Source organism: Sinocyclocheilus rhinocerous, unplaced genomic scaffold (genome assembly GCF_001515625.1).
Source record: "Sinocyclocheilus rhinocerous isolate Xijiao unplaced genomic scaffold, SAMN03320098_v1.1 scaffold633, whole genome shotgun sequence".
Taxonomy (NCBI): domain Eukaryota; kingdom Metazoa; phylum Chordata; class Actinopteri; order Cypriniformes; family Cyprinidae; genus Sinocyclocheilus; species Sinocyclocheilus rhinocerous.
In genome coordinates this window covers 867,322-893,523 of record NW_015654568.1, presented here as the reverse complement: position 1 = coordinate 893,523, position 26,202 = coordinate 867,322, and the positions used below count along the sequence as shown (strand labels likewise).

General features: G+C 38.1%; 1 pseudogene; it reads left to right on the top strand.

The window, feature by feature from the left end:
• Window positions 1–1,527: 1,527 nt before the first annotated feature.
• The window catches only part of LOC107717675 (interphotoreceptor matrix proteoglycan 2-like), a 26,915-nt pseudogene continuing 2,240 nt past the window's right edge, over window positions 1,528–26,202 (top strand).

Below are 26,202 nucleotides of genomic sequence, written 5' to 3'. Positions count from 1 at the left end.
AATGTGTATTTTTTGTTTGTAATTTCACATCTGTAATACCATAACGTTACTGAAGTTGGAAAGTGCCGCTTTTCTATCGTGAATGTGCCGAATCCGCTAAATGATAGAGAAGGGGAGGGGTTATCTTGCTGTATGTGTGTCGTTTTCTTTACGTTTTCTGACTAAAAGCAACCAAAAAGCCATTTTAAAGTGGTTAAGCAAATAATAATAATAATAATCGGCAGGGATCCCCAGACAAATACAATTAGTGTGCCTCCTCTATTTTAAAACCCACGAGCCGCCACTGGTAATTACGGGAATTCCAATATGGCGTGAACGCACCTTTAGTGTAATATATTAACTACATATATCTTTTTAGTCAAGTAGCATATGAATGTCAAAAATATTTTTAATATGACTGAATTTGTATTTAACATGATAATAATTAAATAAAAACATTTTTAGTTACTAATTAAAATGCTTACAGTTCCTCAGTTATTCAAACAGCAGCTAAAGAACATTTACATTATCAAAGAACATCATCACTGACTTGAGTCTACCGCGAATTTGTAAACTTTTGAACACTCCCGTTTTAATCGGTGAAGCTATCTCTTATACTTTCATCGCACGTACATCTGCACTTTGTTGTTTATGAGGAAAGAATTTGCAGAGAGAGCAGAGTTCAGTGAGCACACGTACTCCACAACAGAACTCGGGTGTTTCAGCGATGACTCATCTGAACTCCTCTGATTGGCCATTGGATTCATAAAGTCAACTGAATCGTGTGTGATTGGTTATAACTTGCAACACTGTAAAAATAAATATGATGGAACAAATAAGCCTTAATATTAATTAGATAATAATACTAGACTGATAATAATAATAATTATAATCATCTTGATATCGTCAAAGGCATCGGCCATAGGCGATATCTCTGACTATCGTCGATATATGATACTATCGTCTATCGGCACAACTCTCCTTTACAAACAGCAATTTAGAGTTAATTCAACTCAATATGTGTTGAATGAACAGCTGTGGTTTTAATTTCCTCCACTGAACCATTGATACCTTACGAAACCTGGAATTGTTTGGCCCACTCTTGTGCCATCTGTTCATACGATCCTTGCCATGATGGAACATAGCCAAAACACAGTAAAGATGAAGTTCCTGTAAGCTGTACGGTCACAGCATGTGGCAAACTTGTAGACAAAGGGCTAACCCTACAGGATGTCACATCTAGTCAAACACTTAGCAAGAGATCTTGCACGGTAGATTGCGCAATTAATCAATGATATCATTGCAACTTGAAATCCCATTGCAGACAATGGCAGCAAGGAAGCCACTCATAATTGAACTCCTCAACGGATCAGCCCGCAAATTACGGGACTGAAATTGGACATCTCGGCAATTCAGATGGATCCCACAGGTGGGAAATAAAGGAGTATCACTGACTTCTCGACAAGCTTCCTCAGAAGAATTAACTAATAGGATTAGCGGGCAAGAAAAATCTTCCAAAGAGCCATCTGCTAAGCCGCATGTGGAGACGTCAGCTCAAAGCTACGTGATTGCATCCCTCCGTGACAAGGAAAGGATCTAGTGACAATGCAGACTAATTAATTAAACTATGTACAAGTTTTTGGGACTGTAAGGAGGGATGCCCAAATTACATCCGTCAGTAAACTAAAAATTTTTCTAACAACTTTTTCTTTAAAGTGTGCCGGAATAAGGAATCATTATGCCTGATTTATCTTTTAAATGCATTTGGTGGGTTTTGGTATTGTTGTTGTCCGGGCATTTTTCCATAGATGCAGGTATGTATCTACTCTTCATGAAGGCCTTGAGGAGTTTTGTGATGCCTGCAGTCTTGTGACCATGTGTTCTTTGTTCTTTATCAGATTCTGAGGATTATTTACCAAATGGATTTACAACTTTTTTGGACACCAATGAAGTTTTGAATCACTCGTTGGTGCCATTAAAAGATCAAATCTGGTCCGGTGAGGGGAAAGCAGCTCTTTCTAGACGGAAAAGGGACCTTCTGTTTCCCAGTGGAGTTAAACTTTGCTCACATGAGACAGTGCAACAGGCAATACGGAATCATCTCAACTACTTTCACCTGTGAGGTAAGAACCAGACATTTCGGTTGCTTTCGAGAGATGCTGGGATAGTCGCCAAAAATGGTAATTGTAAGGTACAGTACGTTGCAGATGACTTATAGTTTAAATGGATGCTCTTTGAGATCATTATGTGAGAAAAATGAGCTCATGCTTCTCTACTTTTCATCAATAATAATAAACTAAGCCAACCTGACCAATTCCATTAACGTCCAAGTAATCACATATTTCAACCACGGTTTCGAAACGTCAGAAACACACTGTCTCTTTGTCTCTGTCTTATAATCGTGCACAAATATTCAGACGCACTCAATACACAATTTTCCACATCATGCTCTTTTTAAAGTTCACATATTAGCCTGTGAAGTTAGATGCAATCAAAGTATTAAACTCTATTGGAGACCACCGCTGAGAATAATCTTTCTCGCTGCTGCATTAATAGGACCCAGATGACCCTAGTGAATCTAATTATGAAAACTTGAGAACCAAGTGTTGCTGTTTTACATAAAGGTTATTCTCGAAGTGTGTCAGTGGAAAGTTGATTACGTTTAGCCACGGAACCCTATTATAGGGTACTCTGGTGCTTTATTACATGTACAGCAGGGTCCAAAAGTCAGAGACGACTTGTGAATGTGTCTTTTGCATTTGTATAATTGAATACAAATACAATTTGTGTGAAACACTGATTTAAGTATTTGGTGTTCCCCCACTTTATATGCCAAAGAAATTAATTCATCCAAAAATTAAAGCAAAATAATGCCATACACTCTTTAAAATAAAGTTTCAAAAAGGTGTTTTCGCAATGATGCCATTGAAGAAATATTTGGGTTCCTCAAAAAACCTTTAGTGAACATTTAAAAAATCTAAAGAACTTTTTGTGCAATGGAAAGGTTCAGTGGATTGTTAAAAGTTCTTCATGGAACCATAAATGCCAATAAAGAACCTTTGTTTTTTTAAGAGTGTATATAGGCGTGCAAGTCATTTGAGCTACTATTATGATGCTTTGTGAAATGTTTTCACTTTGGTTGTATGCAAAACAGTAGCCTAGACATTCAACTCAATAACTTCTCTTGAATTACATGGAAAATTAGAAATCATATGGGATCCAAACAACATGAGGTTGAGTAAATAATTACATAGTTTTTATTTTGGGGTAAACTGTCCCTTTAAGGCAGATAATGAAGGCGTGGCTGTCAGCAAGAGGCTTGAGATGTCTGACAAAGCTTTTGAAGTCAAATGCTGTCAACATGTATCGTTCCAGTAGGAAAGGCCAGAATTCCCTGTTTCTCCCTCATTGCTTCTCATTCACTCCTCACTGCTACTGAATCACTGTAGACGGTGATCAGATCCTTCACTCTGCCAGGAAAACTTGTGACCTTTGCCCTCCTACGCACTTGAGTTCTGGTAGTCGTCATACATAGTCGGTATGGCAGGCAGATGTAGATGGAACGTTTCGACGGAGCCGCAAAATGTTTAGCAAGGGTTAACATCCCCCATCTGTGCATTTAATTTTCCACTTGCAGGATACTTTGAGAAAGTATGCGACACGTACCAAAATAGTAATTTTGGTTCAAAAATTGAGAAATAAAAGAAACTACGTTTGTCTGGAACAATTGATGTGTGTGGATAAGGATAAGAGATGTTTCCATTATGTTAGTTATTGCTTTTTCTTTATTCAATTTAGAAATAAAGAAATAATTCTGTTATTTCTGTCTTCTAAATGAAAGGGGTATCCATTCAAATTGATGTCAATTTCCACTACAGCAGAGTTCATAGCTGGTGTTTTGGCAGATTTTGTCTTCTACGCTGTTTATAGTTCACTAGTTCTTTTTCAAAACCTAGCGAGCTGCATTACTGTCTGTTGTCTTTACTGGCAGCATCATCATAAATGAAATTGAACCTCTTAAGTGACTTCTCTGGAGTGCCCTCATAGACAGCAACTCTACAAAGTGCATTGTTCAAATGACAAAGTGCTCTGAAGATGCAATTAACAGTTGAGTCCAGTTTGGGGTTAGCATGTTTCTAAAGCTAATGCAGCGATGCACTAATAAACAAAAACTGTTTTATACACTATTTTATTGATACTTTGTCAGAATATATTCAGAAAGAAATAGGTACCTTTTCCTCAGTGTTTTGGCTGTTTTTCTGTTCCTGTTTTTTCCTACATTTGAGAGCTTGTGTGTGTGTGTTATTGTATGGGTTGGCATGCTTATGGGTATCTGTAGATCTGTCTGCATTTGTTTGTGTGCCTCAGTGTGCCAGGAAACAGTTTGGGAGGCTTTCAAAATCTTTTGGGATCGCTTACCTGAGAAAGAAGAGTACCAGATCTGGATGAGGAAATGTCAAAATAGTAGCGGTAGCGTGTTTGACATTGGCCGGAGCTTTAGCCAGTCAGCTGAGTACCTTGCTCTAATTTCAAGTGTAAGTATCCTTGCTTATGTCATGATACGGAACAAATAACTCTCAAATCAGCACTTTACTGAAGATACTGAAAATTCTTACAAATTAAAAACAGCAAAATAATTTTTATGGTATTTTGCAGAGGGTAGGAGCGGCTTCAATGACATCAACAAGGTGAGAACTGCTTATAAGCATCTACCATCATATGCCATGGTTTTCTTTGAAGCACCTTGAAGTGCTATGTTAATATCATGGTACATGAATATGATAATATTGCGAGGGGAAAAACTTTTAAACTTTCAAGCTTTACACTGTGTTGCATCTCACACACCACCAAACTTGGTCAACACAGCACAATTGTCCATATTTCAATGGATAAATAATAATGTGCTATATAGACAAAAACAAGAACCCACGTCACATTCCACTGTCTCTAAAATAACAGTGTAATCAAATCATTCCTATATTTGTCTTATGATAGTGCACCCACCAGTCCATGGCAACCTGAATGCAGGTAGGACTCATGGGCATAAAAGAACATAATGTGCAAATCAGTAGTGCTCTGCTCTGCTCTGCAGCCTAAATATAAATCAATCTGCAAATGTCCAGTGTGGAGCTCAGATTATATCATATGTAACATAACACTAACACTAAATGAATAATCTGAAACACCACTTCCTAATTCAGAGCACACACTGATGATTTGCAGACAAAACCACCTATTAACAGTAAAAGCTGGATACAGACCCCTGGCTTCAGACTGCAGAAATTTCAGTCATACCTTTAGTCCCTGCTAAAGCTAGTTCACTTTCCACTAGCTTTAGAGACATAGCTCTGCTTATGGTTTAATTCATATCCTGAAGGGGGGGGGAACTAAACTTGGTTGCCAGTAAGAAGTTTAGATTTTGTAGATTTTGGGTATGTTCCTGGCCTTCGAAAGCATTTATAATTGTCTTCTCTTTCGCAGACATCAGACAACGACTACTACACCAACACAAGCAAGCGTGGCCACAACCCAAGAAGGTCAGTCTACAGTAGTTTACTACATTGTTTTAAAAAAATGCCATTTGAATAATGGATCTGTGTTCCTAATAAGCCTGGAAAGCCTTATTTATATTTACTGGATTTTGCAGTCAGTTGATTTAAGTTATGCTCTGATTAATCTTTATTGTTAATGTCTGTATGAGACCCTGCAGTCATATCAATAGAGACCTAGTGCTCTCTGGCTCAGGATATGCACTGCTCTCAGAATAGACTTTAATCCTTTTTAGGTACTCATTAGCTTGTAATGCAGTAGCGGTGTCAGGATCCTTAGACAGAGTTCTTCCATTTAGTCAAATGTAAGTAATTATTTGTGCATGGACTTAGCCTCAACGATAGGCTACATGTTTGGCCCTGATGTCCTGAAAACAAATAAGAGCATGCAATTAATGGATGTAACTTCATCTTATGTCATACATTTTCTTTCATTTCTGTCACTTCCCCCCTTTTTTTCTTTCTTTTTCCTCAACCAGTCAGTGTTCTGGTTCTTGAGACAGTAACAGATTCACAGGACATCACACCACAGACCACTGCAGACCAAATCTTAATCACCACTATGGCTGCAGAGCTTCAGATGACACTTGAAATCACTCCAGAGCCTGACACATCCTTTGAGGCCTCAACGGGGATAAGCACTAGTTCACCTATAGAACACACAAGTGTGGCCACTGGGAAACCTATTTCAGAAACTGAACTGGAGGTCGAACTGGATGCTACTGAGGGTCCTGTCAAAACATTAAATATCACTGTTCAACATGAAGAGGTTGAAATGGTCTCAGAGTCTGACAGAACTCCAGAGGAGTTTACTTCAAGAGCGTATGATTATGAGATTCCCACCACCGTTGACAACTTGCTAGAAATAAGCACTTCTCCTACAGTAGTCGCCAATGATTTTACTGGAGAGCTTTATTTAAAAACAGAGTTGGGACAGGATGTTACTGATGGTCCAGTTGTTTCCATTCAACATGAAGCTGACGTTGTCTCAAAGTCTACATTATTGACCACTGGTAGAACTCCAGAAGATTATACTTCAAAAAAAACATGAGCATGATATTCCCACAACCTTGGAGGACTCACCAGGGATGAGCAATAATACTCCTATGGTAATCATCAGTCAAATCACTGAAGAGCTTCATTCAGAATCGGAACCGGAGATGGGAGAGGATGCTACTCAGGGTCTGGTTAAGACAGCAGGTGTTACCATTCAACATGAAGAGGTGGACATTGTCTCTGAGTCTACATTAATGACCACTGATAGAACTCCAGAAGATTCAACTTCAGGAAAATATGAGTATGTTCTTCCCACATCCTTTGAGAACTCACTAGAGATAATCACTAGTTCACCTACTGAACTCACAAATGAGGCCATTGTGAAGGCTATTGTGAAGCCGGATGCTACTGAAGGTCCTGTTAATATAGAAGATGTTACCATTCCACATGAAGAGTTTGGCATTGTCTCAGAGTCTACATTAATGACCACTGATAGAAATCCAGAAGATACTACTTTAGGAAAATATGAGTACATTCTTCCAACATCCTTTGAAGAATCACTGGGGCTAATCACTAGTTCACCTACTGAACACACAAACGAGGCCACTGTGAAGGCTACTGTGAAACAGGATGTTACTGAGGGTCTTGGTAAGAGAGCAGATGTTACCATTCCACACGAAGAGTTTGACATTGTCTCAGAGTCTACATTGATGACAAGTGCTAGAAGTCCAGAAGATTCTACTACAGGAAAATATGATTATGGCATTCCCACAAGTTTCGAGGACTCAGTAGGGATAAGTACCAATACTCCTAAAGAAATCACCAGTGAATCTACTGAAGAGATGATATCTGTAACTAAACTGTACATGGGGCAGGGTGTTACTGGAGGTCCTCTTAAATCAGCTGATGCTACAATTCAATATGTAGAAGCTGATGTTGTGTCAGAGACTACACTGATGTCCACTGGTAGAACTCCAGTAGGTTCCACCTCGAGAAAGTATGAGACAGATCTTCCCACAACCCTTGGGGACTTGCCAGGAATAAGTTCTAATACTCCTGTGGTAGTCACTAGAGAATCCATTGAAAATTTTATTTCCGAAACTGAGATTGAAGATGAATGGGGTGTGACTGAAACTCCTGTTAAATCAGCACTTGTCACCATTCAGCATGTAGATGTTTCAGAAGCTACAATGATGTCTACTGATAGACCTGCGGTAGACTCTCTTACAGAAATACCTCCTGTTCAGAGTGACTTACCAGAGAAACCAGTGCAGACAACTCCTACAGAACTGAAAGAGGTTTCGCCTAATCCCCCCACAGAAGGGCTGCCAAAAGCTCTGACAGATAATGATGTTGTTGAAATCACACATGTGACCACAAAGCCAGAAATTCTGTCACCCACTACACCTGTAAATACATCACCTGAGGTAGTATCAACAGAGGGTGGACCTGAAGACATTGCAATTGTTACATTACTTGACAAAGAGGAAGAGGCAGCCTACACTAAACCTACACCAGAGGTGACAACAGATGAAGAACTACCAGGTACCATGACAGAGAGTACTCATGAATTGTCAAAGGAAACACATGAGCTTATAGTTGACTCATCTGATGCTGAAGAGGATCATTTAGGTAAGGAAGAGGACATTATAACTGAGACCCCAGAAGTTGTTGAGGTGACAGCTGGTGAGACACCTAGATTGACACAGGAAACTACAGAAGCTACTGAAGCTACTGTGTTTACTGAGAAAGACAAACATGTTGATAAGGACATAACTGCCATTGCAAATCCTGGTGAGATGACAACAGAGCCAACAGAAGTTGCTGAGGTTGAATTTGACATTACCACAGACGATGTAACGGCTCTTGAAAACACGCTTGAAGATTTTGTTGGAGGAACAAGTGAAGCTACTGCTGAATTGGGTGATGTAATGGAAGCTGTCATCTTAGAAGAATCATCTGAGAAAAGTACTGAAGGAACTTCTACTAAGAGAACAGAAACTTCTACTAAGACCACAACTGGAATCACATCCAAGAACACACCTGATACTTCTTTTGACATTGGTACCCCTGAAACTGACATTGTAGAGTTTGTAACTGAAGGTATGGAAGATAAGTTAGAAGACACAACTAAAAAGGATGAAGGTGGTGAGGAAACACTTTTCAAAGTTTTTGAAGGCACAATGCCAGATCTTACTGTTACTAAGTTGGAAAAAGATGTACTGACAACTACCCTAAATGAGGACATGCATGAAGTTACAGAGCCATCAAAAATTCCAAAGGACACACCTAAAGTTGCAGTAGAAATCACACATGAAGTCACAGATATGCATGAGACCAGAGGAGACTTCTTATCTGAGACACATGAAGTTGCAACAGAGACACCTAAGGTCATTACAGAAGCTGGTGCCATGACAGAGACAACTCATGTCATATCTCAAGCTCCCAAAGTTATATCTCAAGCACCTGAATTGGAGACAAGTGTATCTATCTCGAAGACACCTGAGGTCATATCTCAGACACCTTTGTCAATATCTAAACTTTCAGAGGTGCCTGAGACAGTACCTAAAACACCTGACATGCATGTGGTCCAACCAGAACCTGCAGAAGATGATATCCCAACTCCTATCTTGAAAGTCGAGAATATGACGGTTGTACTAAATTACTTGACAACTACTATTCAAAAGACTTTCTCTACCACATTACAAAACTTGCCACAGGACATTTCTAATGATATTTTAAATGAAAACAGCATGGTGAGCACATTGAATTTATAATAGACAATTGTTTAAGACATTTTAGTTAACTATACTGTATATTTTTAACTCCGTAATTGTGAGTTCCTCTAAACATTACTTATTTTATTTTTTTCCCCATATATATAGATTGGAAATGAAATTGATGACATTATGGTCCGACCAGTACGTCCTAGCGACCATATTGTGGAGCTGAGTATTAAGATAAGAGGTGAAAGTTATGATGATGCTCTGAGAGATCCATCAAGTTACTACTATCAACATCTATCCGAACTGTTCATTGATAAGGTAAGCAGCATCTATACATTTATATATTTATGTATTTGGTGACAAGTGACAACAGTGTGTGGGGAATTAAACAATTAAATTATTAGAATTTATAATCTCATACCCAAATGGTATGTGTATATATATATATATATATATATATATAATTGTACATTTATAGCATCTCCTTTCTTTTTTCTTTTCTTTTTTTTCTTTTTGAAGATTGAAGAAGTTTTTAAAAGGCTCCCAGGTTTCAAGAAAATATTTGTCCTTGAGTTCAGGTATGATTTTTATGGTAATATATATGATAATGCATACAGATAAAAATAATATTAAAAATAATAGCAAAAGAATATATGTTGATTTCTGAATAACATTCTTTTTTTTTTTCTTAATAAAATATCCCAGGCCACAGAAGGACATTGAAGGGTAAATATTCTAACACTTTTATAAATCACAGTTAATCACATCTCAAAATGAAGAAAACAGATATTAATGTCATTTGGGCTATCACTACTAATATTTCTGCAATGTTTCACCCAGGCCTGATAAATCCATATCACCACCCTGCCATATCACACAGCTGCATGACCCATATCTCCTCCAAAACATCTAATGAGAAATTCATGTGCCTGAATTTTCCACCCACCATATTTTGTGTTTTATAGAGCGTTGCTCTGAAATCGCTTTCACACTGTTTTCTTGGTAAGGTCATGTGGTTGCTGCCTCATTAGCCTTGCAAAATCAATTGTCTGAAAGGATGGTCTTTTAGGTGTGGCATCTTATGTGTGTGTATCTGTGGGCTACTTTGTCTGGCCAATCGCCACCTTAAATGTGATAAGTCGCTGTGCTAAATGCATGCCTAGTTGCCAAGCATGATGGGATTGAATGCTAAATGTTCTCTGCTCTCAAGGCAATGTATCATGGCAATGTTTCCCATGGTTTATCAGCGAGGCCTCAGATAACCCACACAATGGATAGCTGCATATTGTGAGCTTTATGAGGCCCCTTAAACCGCCTGAGAACAGAGATGTTCTCACTTAAAGCCATTTAAAACTAATTAGTATTTCTGGTGTGCCAAAGAAATTGAATCCTCGTGGAGGTTTTATCTGTCATAGGAGAGAAAATTTATCTGGTCGTAAACACGCTAGGTTTTCTAACCTTCATAGAAAAATATGTGGCAAAAAAATCTAGGTCAGCTTTCTTCACTCCCAATATTTTTTTTTTTTTTATTTCCCCTAGTAACCAACAGCTGGCTGCTGCATATTCTGTGACATTTTTTGGTTGCTAGCTACTAAAAAACTGAAAACAGCTTAAACCAGTGTCTCTTAGCCTGTCCATGGTGGTTAACCATCACTTTTCAGCTGGTTAGACTGGGACACCATGTGGCTGATGAGTTAAACCAGCTTAACCAGGCTAGGAGACCAACCAGACCAGCTTGGTGGTGCAAGTAGAACAACTAGACCTTAATCCATCTAAAACCACCAAGCCACCTTAGGTCATTTACTGTAAGCTGTTCTTCTCTGAATTTATTTCACTTTAATTTACCACTTGGCATAGGAATTATGTAAACAAAGTTGTAGAATATGGTCAAATATGACAAACTGACAAAAACAGATAGCAGGCTCCAACATGGAAACTTCCTGCTATACTGTAGATGAGTCATTTCACACATTACAGCCAGTGAGGCCTTTGACAAAGCATAGTATGTTTTGTTTTTGTTTTTTTTTGTTTTTTACCTCAAACAGTCCCTGTTTTCTTTGCATTCCTCAGAGGCCTGGCTGTGGTGGTACACTACGCTGTGGTTCTTGGGGGTGATGGTGCAGGAATAAGTAATGAGACCATGGATTACATAAACCTACATTCCAACATGATTGAGAACTCCTTCACAGATCCTGATGAGCTACCTACTGTGGTCTACACCATCACCGATTTCCGAAACTACATCACCGGAGCCCTCCACAAGGAGAATTTCATCAGAAACACCACTTTGGAAGTGGACCCTGATTCTTTGCCGCTGGAAAATGGTAAGACATTCTCTAAGAAGTAGAGACACATTGTGGATCCATTATAGGGAACCCAAGACATCAGGGTGTTGAGTTGAGTGCTTCTTACTGATGTTTCTTATAAACATTCAGGTTCAAGTTTGTGTTCTGTCATAGTGGTAAATTGCAAACTGTAGCTGAATGAACCCGAAATGCAGTATGTTGACAATGGTGGCATATCCTCTTACACTGCTTGGCTGTACGCGGTTTAAACAGAAGCAAGAGCCTTCATGGTTCTTATCTCTGGTTTTGGCAGACTAATCTTGCAGCCCTCAGAGCCAATCTCTTGAAGAGACGCCAGTATGGGTATGAACTGTGCTTGAGCAGTTTTAAATATAATTTGATATGATTTGTCTCTGTTTTGGCTTCACAGTGGAGACACTGGAGTCTTCCAAACCAACCAGCAGACCGCTTGACTCCAGTGACATGATGGTGAGTCAATGGTCATTGGCAGGACCACCCAGTAAACGGGTAACCACGACTGTCCAGTCCAGAATCCCTATCCAGAGCTGCAGTTTAGGATTCAGGGTTTTTTCACCTCATTGCAGTGCAATTACTCTCAAGTGTGAATGTGAATCCTTCCAAAGCTGTTAAATGAAAAATGAGTCACACTAATGGCAATCACATGTAGGTTTTTGTTGTTACATGATAAGAAAGATTACCTTGCACATAAAATGGGTTTTCATGGCATGTCATTAAAATTGATTATAGCACAGCTATGGGATAATACAGCAGGTCTGTAAAACTATTCAAGTCAATTTTCCAGCTCAAGTATTCTCTAGACACAAGTAAGCATGCTATTTTATTCAAATTGTTTAGCTCAGGCACTATGAAATATTGAAAATAATCTGTTTTTAATCTCAGTGTGAATTATATTTATTGCAGAGGCTGAGCAGCTTTCTTCACAGTCTGTAGTTTAATTAGAAAGACACATTGGATACCAAACATGGCAATAATCTTAGAATTTACTCTCGGTTTTTCCTCTTACATTTGACAAAACTGGCACTTCTTTCAATACCCTTATTAAGTAGATTTACTGTCTTGTTTTGGCTGGTGCGCTGTGTCCATGTCTGTATCTGGAAACGTGTTCTCTCTCTCAGGTAATAGTATGCTTGCCTCCAAAGACACATGTTAGTTACTTAAGGTTAATTGGAAGTTGATGCTTTATCTGATCTGTCCTGTTTAAGATGGATATTTGTTTGTATGATCAGCTAGCTGTTTATGCAAATTATAAACCTAACTAGTAGGGTGCATAAAACTAGTTCTATAGGAAAGTCAGTCTAGCCATTTGTCCTGCATTAAATGGTCAGTGGACCTAATTCAAGAAATACGAGCATAACTAATTTCTGTGTAAATTATTCATGAAACCATTCTTATGTAAATAGTCGCACTGAATTAAAAGTGACAGTTTACGTAAGAATGGTTTTACGAATGATTTACACAGAAATTCGTGCTGCTCGTGTTTCATGAATGAGGCCAGTGTGTGCAACTGACGGTGATCTAATTCCAGTAGCACCTCACTCATTACTTGCATAAAAATAAAATGGTGTGAATAACTCATGAATGTATATACAACCAGTTGTTATATATACAACATGACATATTCCAAATCTGCATGAAGGTTAAATGTTAATTTCTGGTGTATGGAACAGTTAAAGACTGTCTTCTGGTCAAATATGCATTAGTCAATAATTCAACTAAGACCAGATCCTCAGGATGGTGTGAAGATCATGTGCATGTGTGCTTTTTTTTAGTATGTCTATGCAATTTTTCCACTGACATATCTCTGGAAAAAAAGATGATGTTTTTCCAGTGTAATTCACTAAGACGTTTGAGGAAAATGTCTTCCACTTACACCAAAAGTGCACTTTTTTCATTCTGTCCATTTTTGTTTCCTATTTTTTGATGGTCAAATGATGGACATAATTTTAACAGCTGAAACATTAGGACATTCAGTGGACATAGGCCTCAGTGTGGAAAGTTATAGGCTCTTTTGGCTCATCTTTTTGTCAGCAACCTTTTTTGTAGACCTACCTTAAATATATTTGCTTTATTTCTCAAAAATAATTTAACAGTCAATAGTAACTAACCATGACTGTTCAATCATTAAATTCTAGGATAATGTTCTTGCCTCTGAGAAGCCACCAGATGTTCCCAGGCAGGAATTATCCAACAATGACATCTTCATTACAAATAATGACTTCCTTGACCACATTCACACAATAGATCCCTGGATGGATAATCGGAATAAGGACACAAATGATGTAATCATCTTTGAGGAAAGTCCCACTCTGTCTCCCACAGATGTGTCTTTGAAGAACTTTGACATTGAGCTTACCTCTAAATTTGAGACCTCAAGCAGTGCACCTGCTCCTGCTACTGAGAGTGAGTCTTACCTCTCATGAATTATTTTCCACCTAAAGGCAGTAATATGGTTCTAAAATGTTGCGTTCTTGTTTCAGATGATGGTATTCTTGAAGAGGAGGGATTCTTACAGACTGCAACTACAGTCAGTCCTACCACAGGCACGATAACTGAAGTTGCCTTACCTTCGGAATCACCTCAAAAGTTGGAAGAGAACTCAGTTTCTCCTGTGGAACCTCCTGATGTTGAGTTGACTACTCAGAGTGACTTGATAGACCTGGGTTCAGGCTCAGGTTTCTCTGGGGATCATCTAGGTCCTGCCATTTGGCCTTGGGAGTCAGGAACACCAGAAGAAGTCTTGAAGGAAGATGAGGTGCACCAACCTCAGGAAGATCAGGAATCTATAGAGGAACAGCTTGAGCCTCCCCACCAAGATCTGACACCCAATGAGCCATTCTTGGACAGGGTTCTTGTGACACAAGATATTCCTACTAATCCTCACTACACAACAACTGACCAGGCTCCGGTTTTTTGGAAAATGGAGACTTTGACTGTCGAGCTTCTATGCAGACTCAAGTAGCCCCTGAACAATATGATGACTATTTTCCAGATGAATCTACCACTATGGTTACACATGTGACCAGTCGACCCTTGCTACATGTCTACACTTCAGCAGAAACCCAAGAGGTGAATGCATCACAAAGTCCTGATACAATCATTTCACCTGCTGATAAGGACTATTCAGAACGACCTGTTACACCCACTGTGATCCCACCAAGCACAGCAGCAGCTATGGATGAACATACTACTTCAACAGAAAACAAGCAGATTCAGGAAACACTGGCCTCCACAACAAAGTCAAATGAAATGCCTTCAACCACGCAAATACCTGTAATCCTAGACATTGATACAGTTTCTGTGGAAGGTCCTACTACTTATTCAGAAGCTGTTGAGCATCCTGTAACCAAAGGTGTCACAGAGTTACCTGCATTCTTATGGCCAGAGGTAGAAGGTTCAGATTAGGGCTGCACGATAAATCGCATGCGATATTTAACGCGCATCTTGTCAGAAAAGCCGGTTCTGTAATCAGCGGTAAATCTCCATCCAGATTTACCGCTGATTACAGAACCGGCTTTTCTGACAAGATGCGCGTTAAATATCGCATGCGATTTATCGTGCAGCCCTAGTTCAGATGAAGAAGTCAAGATTCTAGATGAGGAGATGGAAGGCATCAAGCTTATGCCTACAGAAAGCCCAGCGACTAAACTCTCAGAGGAGGATTTAGCTGGGGATGAAATATTGGTCGCAACAACATCTCCAACAACAATAGCTACTGAAGAGCCAAGTGTAGATCATTTAGCTTCCCTGTCTCCTGAGAAGGACTCTCCATTCACTCGGATATCCCATTCATCAATAGATGAGGTTGAACCTTTATTAGAATCAACCACAGAACCTCTACCTACCCAACCATCTACTCATTCGATTCTTCAAGAGACGACTCCAGAGACTCAAACCAATGTAATTCACACTTATAATGCAACTGTTGCAAAAGAGCCTGTTTTATCAGAGAATATTGAAGATGGAGACTCAACTAAAATATTTCAGTCCACAATTCCAGATGTTTCAGAACATTTGGAGACCCTCAGTTCCACCACTGTACCATCATTTTATCAGCCAACATTCAAACCTACCAAACAAATAACTTCAGATGACTCGGTACAAGAGCACACAGTAGGGTCAAGACCTGACATCACAGGCCTCATCCTACCTACCAAACCAGTGAACTCTGATGCTGCTACTATGAAAGTTCCTGCTCCAGTAAACACCAACATAACAGAATTTGATGTTTCTTTTGACATATTCCCATTTGATGGGCCAAGCCATGGTGAAGACGACGGTAGTGGATTTGCTTGTGGGACTGACTTGGCAAGTATTGCCTTGCCAGCCAGTCCTGGAAGGGCGTTAATAGTGTTTTTCAGCCTCAGGGTCACCAACATGATGTTTTCTGAAGATCTGTTCAACAAGAGCTCTACTGAATACAAGGCTCTTGAGCAGCAATTTCAAGAGCTGGTAAGATATATTTGTTATGTACTTACATTCTTCGGTACTCTTCTTTATGGAAAGCAAAACATCAATAAGAAGGCCTTGAGTTATTAATCACAACTGGTTTTTAACATGTTTTTAGTCAGTAACGACCTTAAGGAACCCAAAGGGATGTTAGAGAGAATGTTTGGGACTGATCACTTTAATTGCACTTCAATCTTTTGTGTTCCAAGGAAGTCTTCAATGATGACAAAATTTCATTTTGGGGTAAACGATTCCGTAAGCACATTCTGAGGTTACACACAGGACAACGTCAGTTTAGATTTGTTGATGTTTGTTGTTTTAGGAGAGTTTGTTAGGGGCTTTGCATACTATCCGTTAAGCTGTCTTTATGAACACTAACTAATGAGATAATTGATGGAATTAGAATCTTCAGTCACCTTCTTGACTTCTATTAACGTAACTAGGTATGCGTGGTTCTGTATTGCTGCTCACTGGAATATGCTTTAATTCTTTTTTTTTCTAGCTTGTGCCATATCTACAGTCCAACCTCAGCAATTTTCAGAATCTAGAGATCTTGAACTTCAGGAATGGCAGCATTGTGGTAAACAGCAGGATGAAGTTTGGCAAGCCATTTCCCCATGGTGTGACAACAGCAGTTTACCTTATCCTGGAGGACTTCTGCAATACTGCTTACCAAACTATGAATCTTGCGATAGACAAGTATTCATTGGATGTTGAATCAGGTAACTCAAAGAACTTACATATACACACAAAACACAGAAAGCAAATTGGGGTTAGCTGATATGAAGACACAAGCTAATTTTTGGTGCTGCCTGTGGCCAACAATATTCACCAAACATTTGATTCTTTAAAGGGCAGAATGCCTGCCATATTATGCATTTGCTGCCAATTCAAAGTCATTTTAAATCCTAAAATTATTAGCACCAGTCATGACTGAGATTTAGCACTATTCGTTATAGATTTTCACAGTTTGCGCACCACTTATGTTTCATTTGTCATATTTTAAGCCAACATGGAGTAATAATTATTTTGTTTCACTGTTTAGTGTATTTTTTTTTTTAAGTGTGCTACACAGGGAGGCTTTGTGACTCATATATGTTACAGGAGCCAGACTATGATTGGAAAAATAAACATTTCTTCAATTGATCCCAGTACTAAAAGGCTATTGAACAATTGTAATTGAACAGGCATTAAAATGGGTAAAAGATATCTTAGGGTGTATTCACACCTGTCTTGTTTGGTTCGATTGAAACGAACTCTGGTTCGTTTCCCCCTTTGGTGCGGATCTTTTTGGCAGGTGTGAATACAGCAATCACACTCTGGTGCGCACCAAACAACCGAACCGAGACCCAGCTGAAGAGGTGGTCTCGGTTCGGTTCCAAACTAACTCTGGTACGGTTCGTTTAAGGTGTGAATATGATCCGACCTCGATCCGACCCAATTGCAGAAAGCACTGTGCCTTTTAAGTTAACAGGCTCCCGTAGTTGGAGTTGCCTTAAGAGAAAGTGTTGTGTTCGCTACATTTGCTAGCCATTGAAAAATTAGTCGTGGTTCAACCTGGAGCTCCAAAGAGACACGCTGCCTCATTGACATTTGAGCAGATTCTTATATATCACAGCTACTGGAGAAGACGCATAAAAATGCGGATGTGTTCAGCAAGTTCAGCGAAAGGATGAAGGAGAGGGGATTTGAACGGACTCCCGCACAGTGTCGCGTTAAAGTAAAAAAACTTCGGCAACTTTGGGGGTGGGGGTGGTGTTTACGGGCGATCGCGCAGTTAGCTGACACTTGCGAAAGCCTGCAATCGCTTTCCTATGCGCGCTGTATTTTAAAGTTTCACTTTCGCTTTCTTTATACCTAATCCGTCTTCTGCGCCTTGTCAGTATGCCATGGTAGGCGCACATAAGAGCATGCTCTCTCCGCCGGAACTGTCTTGCAGCACTTCTTCGTCTTTGCAAAATCCTTGTTACAACATTGTATAGATGGCATTGTCTCATCTGATGTTCATGTGTCTTCATATTGCGTTTGTAGCTGATAACAGAAAACCAGTAAAATAATAACAATTGCACTACGAAAAATCTCCATGATTAGCCTGTTTTCGAACTTCCTGCTTTTCCCTGCTTGAGAATTTCTGTCCAATGAATGGATGACCTTAGCGCACGTGTGGGTTTGTTTACAATTTCTGGTTCACTTGCAAAAAGGGCAGTGTGAAAGCGAACCGCACCAAACAAAAAAAAATCAACATTGTATTTGGTCCGGACCAAAGCAAGTGAACTAGCAGACTTTCCTGGTGTGAATACACCCTTAGACTTACTTTGGGACAAGAATATCGGAAGGGTTGTGCATTTTGCTGGCACACCTCCAAAATGGTAGATCTCTGGCATTTTGAACAATATTGAGCAGGTTTCTCCTATGCTAGAAGACACAAGGTTAGACTTATTCCAGTCTGGCTTTGGAAAAAATAGGCCTTGTTGGGGTGAGTGATAAGAGATTGATTCTGTACTGCAGACAGATTAGAGGTGATTTATTCTTGTGAGGCGTGCAGAGCTCAACGCGTCAGGCAAGTGAGTCATATTTGTTTGTGTCCCTGTGTAAATTCTCTCTGAGCTCCTTTGTCAACACACAATGAATTGTAATGAATTGTAATAATGCTTATAGCAATGGCAGCAAATGCAAAAATAGTCACTTTTATCAACTGACATCCCAACTTTTAACGTCATTGTATTCCATCTTAATTTTATATCGGAAAAATCGATGACATGATGCTTTTGTTATGATTATTATTTCAAAAATATATAAAAATTCAGCTCTCAGTCAGAATGATAGTTGTTCCTGGTATCATAATGAAGAAAAAAAAGCCTTATTAAAAAAGAAAGAAAGAATCTTAATAGTTTGACACAATCTTTTAATATTTTTTTAAAACTATTTTCACAAAATATCAATAACATACTCCACTGCTTTTTAATATTTGAAAAACATGTAAGGTGTAAAATGTCAGTTAATAAATGTCATTATTAAGTAACAATTCATGATATTTTTTTTCATAAAAAATAAATATAATAAAAACGGAATGGTTTCTTTGTTAAAAACATTTATATACTATTGTACTTAATATTAATATTATTAGATTTTATTTTTATAGTTTATGTTCACTGTGAAAGTATATATATATATATATATATATAAATAGGTCTTTTTCTTTCTGGTAGGTGACCATGCTGATCCATGTAAGTTCCAAGCGTGTAATGAGTTCTCCCAGTGTTTAGTCAACCGCTGGTCCGGCGAGGCAGAGTGTGTTTGTAACGCTGGCTATTTTAGCGTGGATGGGCTGCCATGTCAGAGTATCTGCGACATACAGGAAGACTTCTGCCAGAATGATGGGAAATGTGACATCATACCTGGCAAGGGCGCCATTTGCAGGTGTGTACATTATGAAATCTCCTAAAGCAACAACACGGCCAAAAATGAAATTCACTCACCTTTGTTTTTAGGTGTCGAGTCGGTGAAAACTGGTGGTATCGAGGCGAACACTGTGAGGAGTATGTGTCAGAACCACTGGTGGTTGGGATCGCCATCGCCTCAGTCGCTGGGTTCCTCCTCGTGGCTTCGGGCGTGATCTTTTTCCTCGCCAGAACTCTGCGAGACCAGTATGACACGGATGATTCAGAAGACCCTTTACGGTACAAACTGTGCTTACAGCATAACAAACACACTCTTAATGCTCCAAATAAATCATAAGATCATATTTTTTGGAAGAAATTAAGAAGCTTATGTCTTTCTTTAAACTTCAGAACAAGCAGAATTCCTTAGTGGACTACAAAGTGGATTATTAATATCGGTTCAAATCATTTGAATGAATTTTGTAATGATGGTAATTTTTTTTTTTTGTAAAAAGTTTGTAATGTACAATAAAACTATATAAGTTACATATAGGGCTGGACGATATGGCCAAAATTTATATCACGATATATTTCTTAATTTCAGTCGATACAATATAATTCCGATATCAATATGAACACTATTAAAAAAAGCCTCATAAAAACTGCCAAGAACACCCACAACAGATGTCTGTACCTACAAACTTATGAAAATTTGATTTGCCAAGTCTATGAAACCTCTTCCTATAAAACTATTTATTTTTTAGAAAATTTTTTTTTAATTAATGTTCACCTTTTATTTGTATTTAGACTTCATACAAACATGAAATGTGAAATCACTGTCAAATAAACACCTCAGACTCACCTTATTAATTATTAATATCTTTAACTTCAAACTGTAAAAGATTATTTAAAAGGGTAGAAAAACTTAGTAACCAGTTACAAGACATACAATATACCTTTTCCCTTAAACATTCATATACATCTAACTAGGGCTGGACGATATGGGCAAAATTGATATCACGATATATTTCTTAATTTCGGTCGATACGATATAATTCCGATATCGATATGAACACTATTTATCTGAAATAGAAATCTTTTGTAACATTATAAATGCCTTTATCATCACTTTTGATCAATTTTAAGCATCCTTGCTAAATAAAAGTGTTAATTTCTATAATTTCTTTCCCAAAAAAATAATAAAAATTATACTGAATGGATTAGTGTATAATGTTGCAAAAGCTTTTTATTTCAGATAAATGCTGATCTTTGTAACTTTCTATTCATCAAAGAATCCTGAAAAAAAATGTACTCAACTGTTTTAAATATTGATAATCAGCAAATCAGCATATTAGAATGATTTCTGAAGGATCTGCAGAAAACCCAAAAAATTGAGCAACAACAAAAACATTGCTGGAGATGGGCTTATTATTGAAAATCCAAACTGATTGTCTGCCAGCAGGAGGCGCTTCTTAAAAAAAAAAAAACCTTAAAAATCTTACTGTTCAAAAACTTTTGACTGGTAGTGTAGGCTGATTATTCTTATAGATTGAAACAAATGTGTTTCGGCCAGAGAAAAGGGTATGAAAAGTGCTCCGAGTCGCTGCCGAAAACAAAAAAATTGAACAACAACAAAAACTGGAAATGTTGCTGGAGACGGGCTTATTTAAAATGCAAACTCATTCTCTGCCAGCAGGAGGCGCTTTTAGAGTGATAAAACTAGCGGTTTCCCCAGTAACAGCTGTAATCAACGCAGCTCCGCTCATGAACGTTACTTTATCAGATCAAAATGAAAATGTCATCGAAACTTTTCTGAAGACAGTCGGTTCCCTTCAGAGATACATTCATATAAAACACCCGCGACGTGTTTTAATTTTGAAACGTGCAGTGCTCATGTTTATTCAAGTCAAACGCCACAAATAAATAAATGTATGGGAAACACTGGTAATGTATATCGAAATATCGGAAATGTGTTTAAAAATCATATCACCGTTATTGAAAAAAATTATATCTTGATACATATTGATATTGAATTATTGTCCAGCCCTAGTTACATATACAAAATATTACTTTATAATTACCATATTATACATGGTATATAATGATTCAGTTTACATCATCTAAAAAGCAAAAGCACAATGATGCACATTCGTTATTCATCATTTTGTAGATGTAGAGTTAAAAACACAATCATTGAATATTATGTAGAAAAGTTAAATTGCCATCTTGTTTCGACCAAAGTAATTTGAACGCACCTGATGTCATAATTACGACTTGTCAACTCGTAAGTACGAACGTCCCAGGAGGACTTGAATGCAGCCTTAATCCACAATGTATTAGATAACTGTGACTAAATTAGTACAATATCCGAACAAATTTCAATTTATTTTAAAGGCAAAACATATTGTGGTGGTCAAACATAGATCTGTCTTCATACATGCACTAAAAATGATCATGGGACCATACAGTTTACATACTTAAAATACTTTATACAAAAATACTTTAATTTATTTTGCATCTAAACTTTTGTCTGTAAACATAAACATGTGTACAGTATTTGAAAAATAATGTGTTTTTTGAACATTAAAGCATGTCAACATATTCTGTTACACCAAATACACAAAATAATGATCTTTAAAAAAGCTTCATATGACCCCTTTAAACCTGTTTGCTTCACAAGCACCAGGGCAAACAGGGAAATCCCGGCAGACATACGATGACGTAACGTCTCTGCAGGGGATCTATCAGTGATCCTGATCAACAGGTTATAGAGGAATGAATGCCGGGATGGCAGAACATTGAGCCGCTCTCACTCGGCCAGAGATAATCCACTCACTTTTTCCGTGGCTCCACTATATGACCCTTGGGCAGATATAAATAGGAGGGACGATCTGCTACTTTTACGAACTCATGCCAAGGGCATGTTTGATCCCAGATACAACCCATTTTTTAGGTTTGAACATTCTTTTTTGGATTAGATTCGAACCTGTGTTTCCCAAATAAGCACCAAGGCTCATTTTTTTTGATGTTGCAGTCCATAATCGGACTTTTATTTCCTGACATTTTTTCACAGATATTCAGAGAACGTGCCATCTCTAGAAAGAGCTACTAAGTACAATCCCATGTTTGAAAGTGAAGCAACTACAGGCTATAATCAGTACTACCGCCGCTACCCAGATGCCCCTGCGTATAGCACTGGCAGCGCTGAGACCTCCACGGACTTCAGCAGCGAGGAAATACGACACATTTATGAGAACAGCGAACTTACGAAAGAGGTAATGATGTGTTGGCGTGCACGTTAATAGACCTAAAAAGGTACCATATTTATTTCGACATGAAAAACGTTTCGTGGGATGGAAGTAAGCTAACTTAATTTGGTATATTGTACCTGGCTGTGGATAGTTCAGTTGACAAATTATTGAAAATACATCTTTGTGATATAAAAAGTCAACTTTCGAAAGTTTCGAGTCACAGCAATGCGGCAAATGTTGTCAAAACGAAGCTAATAAAAGCGCAACAAATTAAACTGATAATGAATTGAATTGATAATAAATTGTGACTACTTTACGAGGTGATGATTTTGCATGAATTCGTACAATATTACAATGTATTTTTTAGAAAAAGTAAGATCAGGGTCCACCCTTAAACCTAACCGTCAACTGGGGCAAAAGTAGATCGTACAAGAAAACGTAAAAAATTACAAATTGACGCTTTAGTATGAATTTGTATGTTATTTATAGGCAAACGTATGATTTTTAGAAAAAAATCATGAAGGTTCACCTCTAAACCTTACCATCAAATGAGGCATAAGTAGATTGTATGAAAAAGTATGAATGAAATGAACATTAAAATAATACATTTAAATAACAAACAAAAAAATAGTTACAAAATGCCATGAGAATGTGCTGATAATTACACAAATAACCAGGTGCTCATGGTACACATTGTCCGTAGAGCTGTGCAGCTGTGTGTGTTTATGAAAGTGGTCTGCAGCATTACTTAGTGTTTTAATAGCGTTCACTGTGCCACATGTTTGCATAGAATATTTCTCAAAAACTTTCCTAAAAACACTCCATGTCCTTCAGCTAAAGCACTGTTCCCTGTAGCAATGAAACTGTCATAGTCTGCTTGACTGATATATGCTCACAATGGAGAATATTCTGGCAACTCTGAACAATGGAGAATTGTCAAGCATGTCCTCTTTGGAAAACAATACTTGATGGGTAGATAAATCATATTTCTTATGTAACAGAACTGAATGCACTAAAGAGTTTAAGAGGCTAAATGTCTTTTATTCACTTATTCCTTCAATAACATTAAACATGTAGTGCAGAGTAATGTAACTAATTAAATAGTTATGTAAAATATGTAAAATGCAAGAATAGTTTAATTATGGATTATTATATTTTAGAAATATAATATTTTAAGTAGTACAATTATACATAAAACTGTTTGAAAAGCTAAAAAAAAAAACATTTGGAAAGCATGTATCCATATATCTATCTATCTATTCATCCATCTGTCTATCCATTCATCTATCTGTCTGTCTAAAAAGTTCTATCTATCTATCCATCCATCCATCCATCTAGTTTGAATAAATGTTTTACTTTAAATTAAAATCAACTCATCTGACGTAAAACTGTCTGTAATTGAAGAAATCCTTCATAAGATTCTGTGTCTCACCTTTGCTCTTGGTTTAAAGTGCTAGAGTTGGTCTAGACGTCTAGAAGTAAAATGAGGGCTAGGGCAAAGAGGTCACTTTCTTTTGTTATATAACTGTCTTCTTCTCCCTCTTTCACCTTCCTGCTCTCACAACAGGAAATCCAGGACCGTATTCGAATTATCGAGCTGTATGCCAAGGACCGCCAGTTTGCAGATTTTGTCCGACAACACCAAGTATAAGTGTTTGTACTAACACAAACTGATGATAATGGACCTGACACACACCATCAGAATGTTCTGGTTTGCATATAACCTAAACTCAATGGACAGCATCTGTGAAAATTGTGGATGACCATGGAAAATAATTTTGGCTCGTCCTTCAGTTGTAAAAATAAGCAAAATATGCATTTACAGTTGTGCACGTACAATGAAAGTTTATAGGGCAAGACATTTGCACAGGATAAACAATTTACATTTTCAATAACACGTTTCTGTGTGGAAGATTTCAGTTTTAACAACAATACGAGCCCCACGTCCCTCTGGAATGTCTTGCCCCATAGACTAATTGTAAGTGCGGTACTATAAACACCATTTTTGTTTGTTTTTAAAAACTGACAGACGAGTCAGGATTACTTTACATGGTAATCGACTGTATATCACAGATGCTGCGGACAGAGCTTAACTTGTTTTGAACCCAGCACTTTTCTTTAACATGCACTGTGGCAGCCAGTAAGAGGCCTGAGCCAAATAACAGACTGCAAAACCACTAAATGCATCACTTACTGGAAAGCGAACTTCCCTTGTCCTTCTGTAAAGCATGACCTCAGCTGCACATAAACGTAAATCAATAAATTCTATAGAACAGGGGTCGGCAACCTTAGGCACACATGCCAGTGCTGGAGGGGAAACCACTGGCAGGCAAGCAAAAATAGCAAGAGAAATTAATATTATATGCATTTATTTTATTTCATTGTTTATTTTAGAAATAGATAATTTGCTTCTGCATGCCAGACAACCTCTTGCAGTAATACTTCAGCATGGTTTATTCAGTTAGGAGGATTATAAGAGGCCAAACACAAGTATGATGAAAGAAAAGCACTTTTTATTTCTTGATCTATCTATCTATCTATCTATCTTCATCTGTCCATCCATCCATCCATTTATCTATCCATCCATCCATCCAACTATCTATCTATCTATCTATCCAAACACAAGTATGATGAAAGAAAAGCACTTTTTATTTCTTGATCTATCTATCTATCTATCTATCCTCGTCTGTCCAGCCTTCCATCTATCTTTTTGTCTGTCCATCCATCCCTCTATCTATCTATCTATCTATCCTCGTCTGTCCAGCCTTCCATCTATCTTTTTGTCTGTCCATCCATCCCTCTATCTATCTATCTATCTATCCTCGTCTGTCCAGCCTTCCATCTATCTTTTTGTCTGTCCATCCATCCCTCTATCTATCTATCTATCTATCCTCGTCTGTCCAGCCTTCCATCTATCTTTTTGTCTGTCCATCCATCCCTCTATCTATCTATCTATCTATCCTCGTCTGTCCAGCCTTCCATCTATCTTTTTGTCTGTCCATCCATCCCTCTATCTATCTATCTATCTATCCTCGTCTGTCCAGCCTTCCATCTATCTTTTTGTCTGTCCATCCATCCCTCTATCTATCTATCTATCTATCCTCGTCTGTCCAGCCTTCCATCTATCTTTTTGTCTGTCCATCCATCCCTCTATCTATCTATCTATCTATCCTCGTCTGTCCAGCCTTCCATCTATCTTTTTGTCTGTCCATCCATCCCTCTATCTATCTATCTATCTATCCTCGTCTGTCCAGCCTTCCATCTATCTTTTTGTCTGTCCATCCATCCCTCTATCTATCTATCTATCTATCCTCGTCTGTCCAGCCATCCATCAATCTATTTGTCTGTCCATCCATCCATCTATCTATCTATCTATCTATCTATCTATCTAACTATTCGTCTGTCCATCCATCCATCTATCTATCTATCTATCTATCTATCTATCTATCTATCTATCTATCTATCTATCTATCTATTCGTCTGTCCATCCATCCATCCATCCATCCATCCATCCATCTCTCTATCTATCGCTCTATTCGTCCATCCAT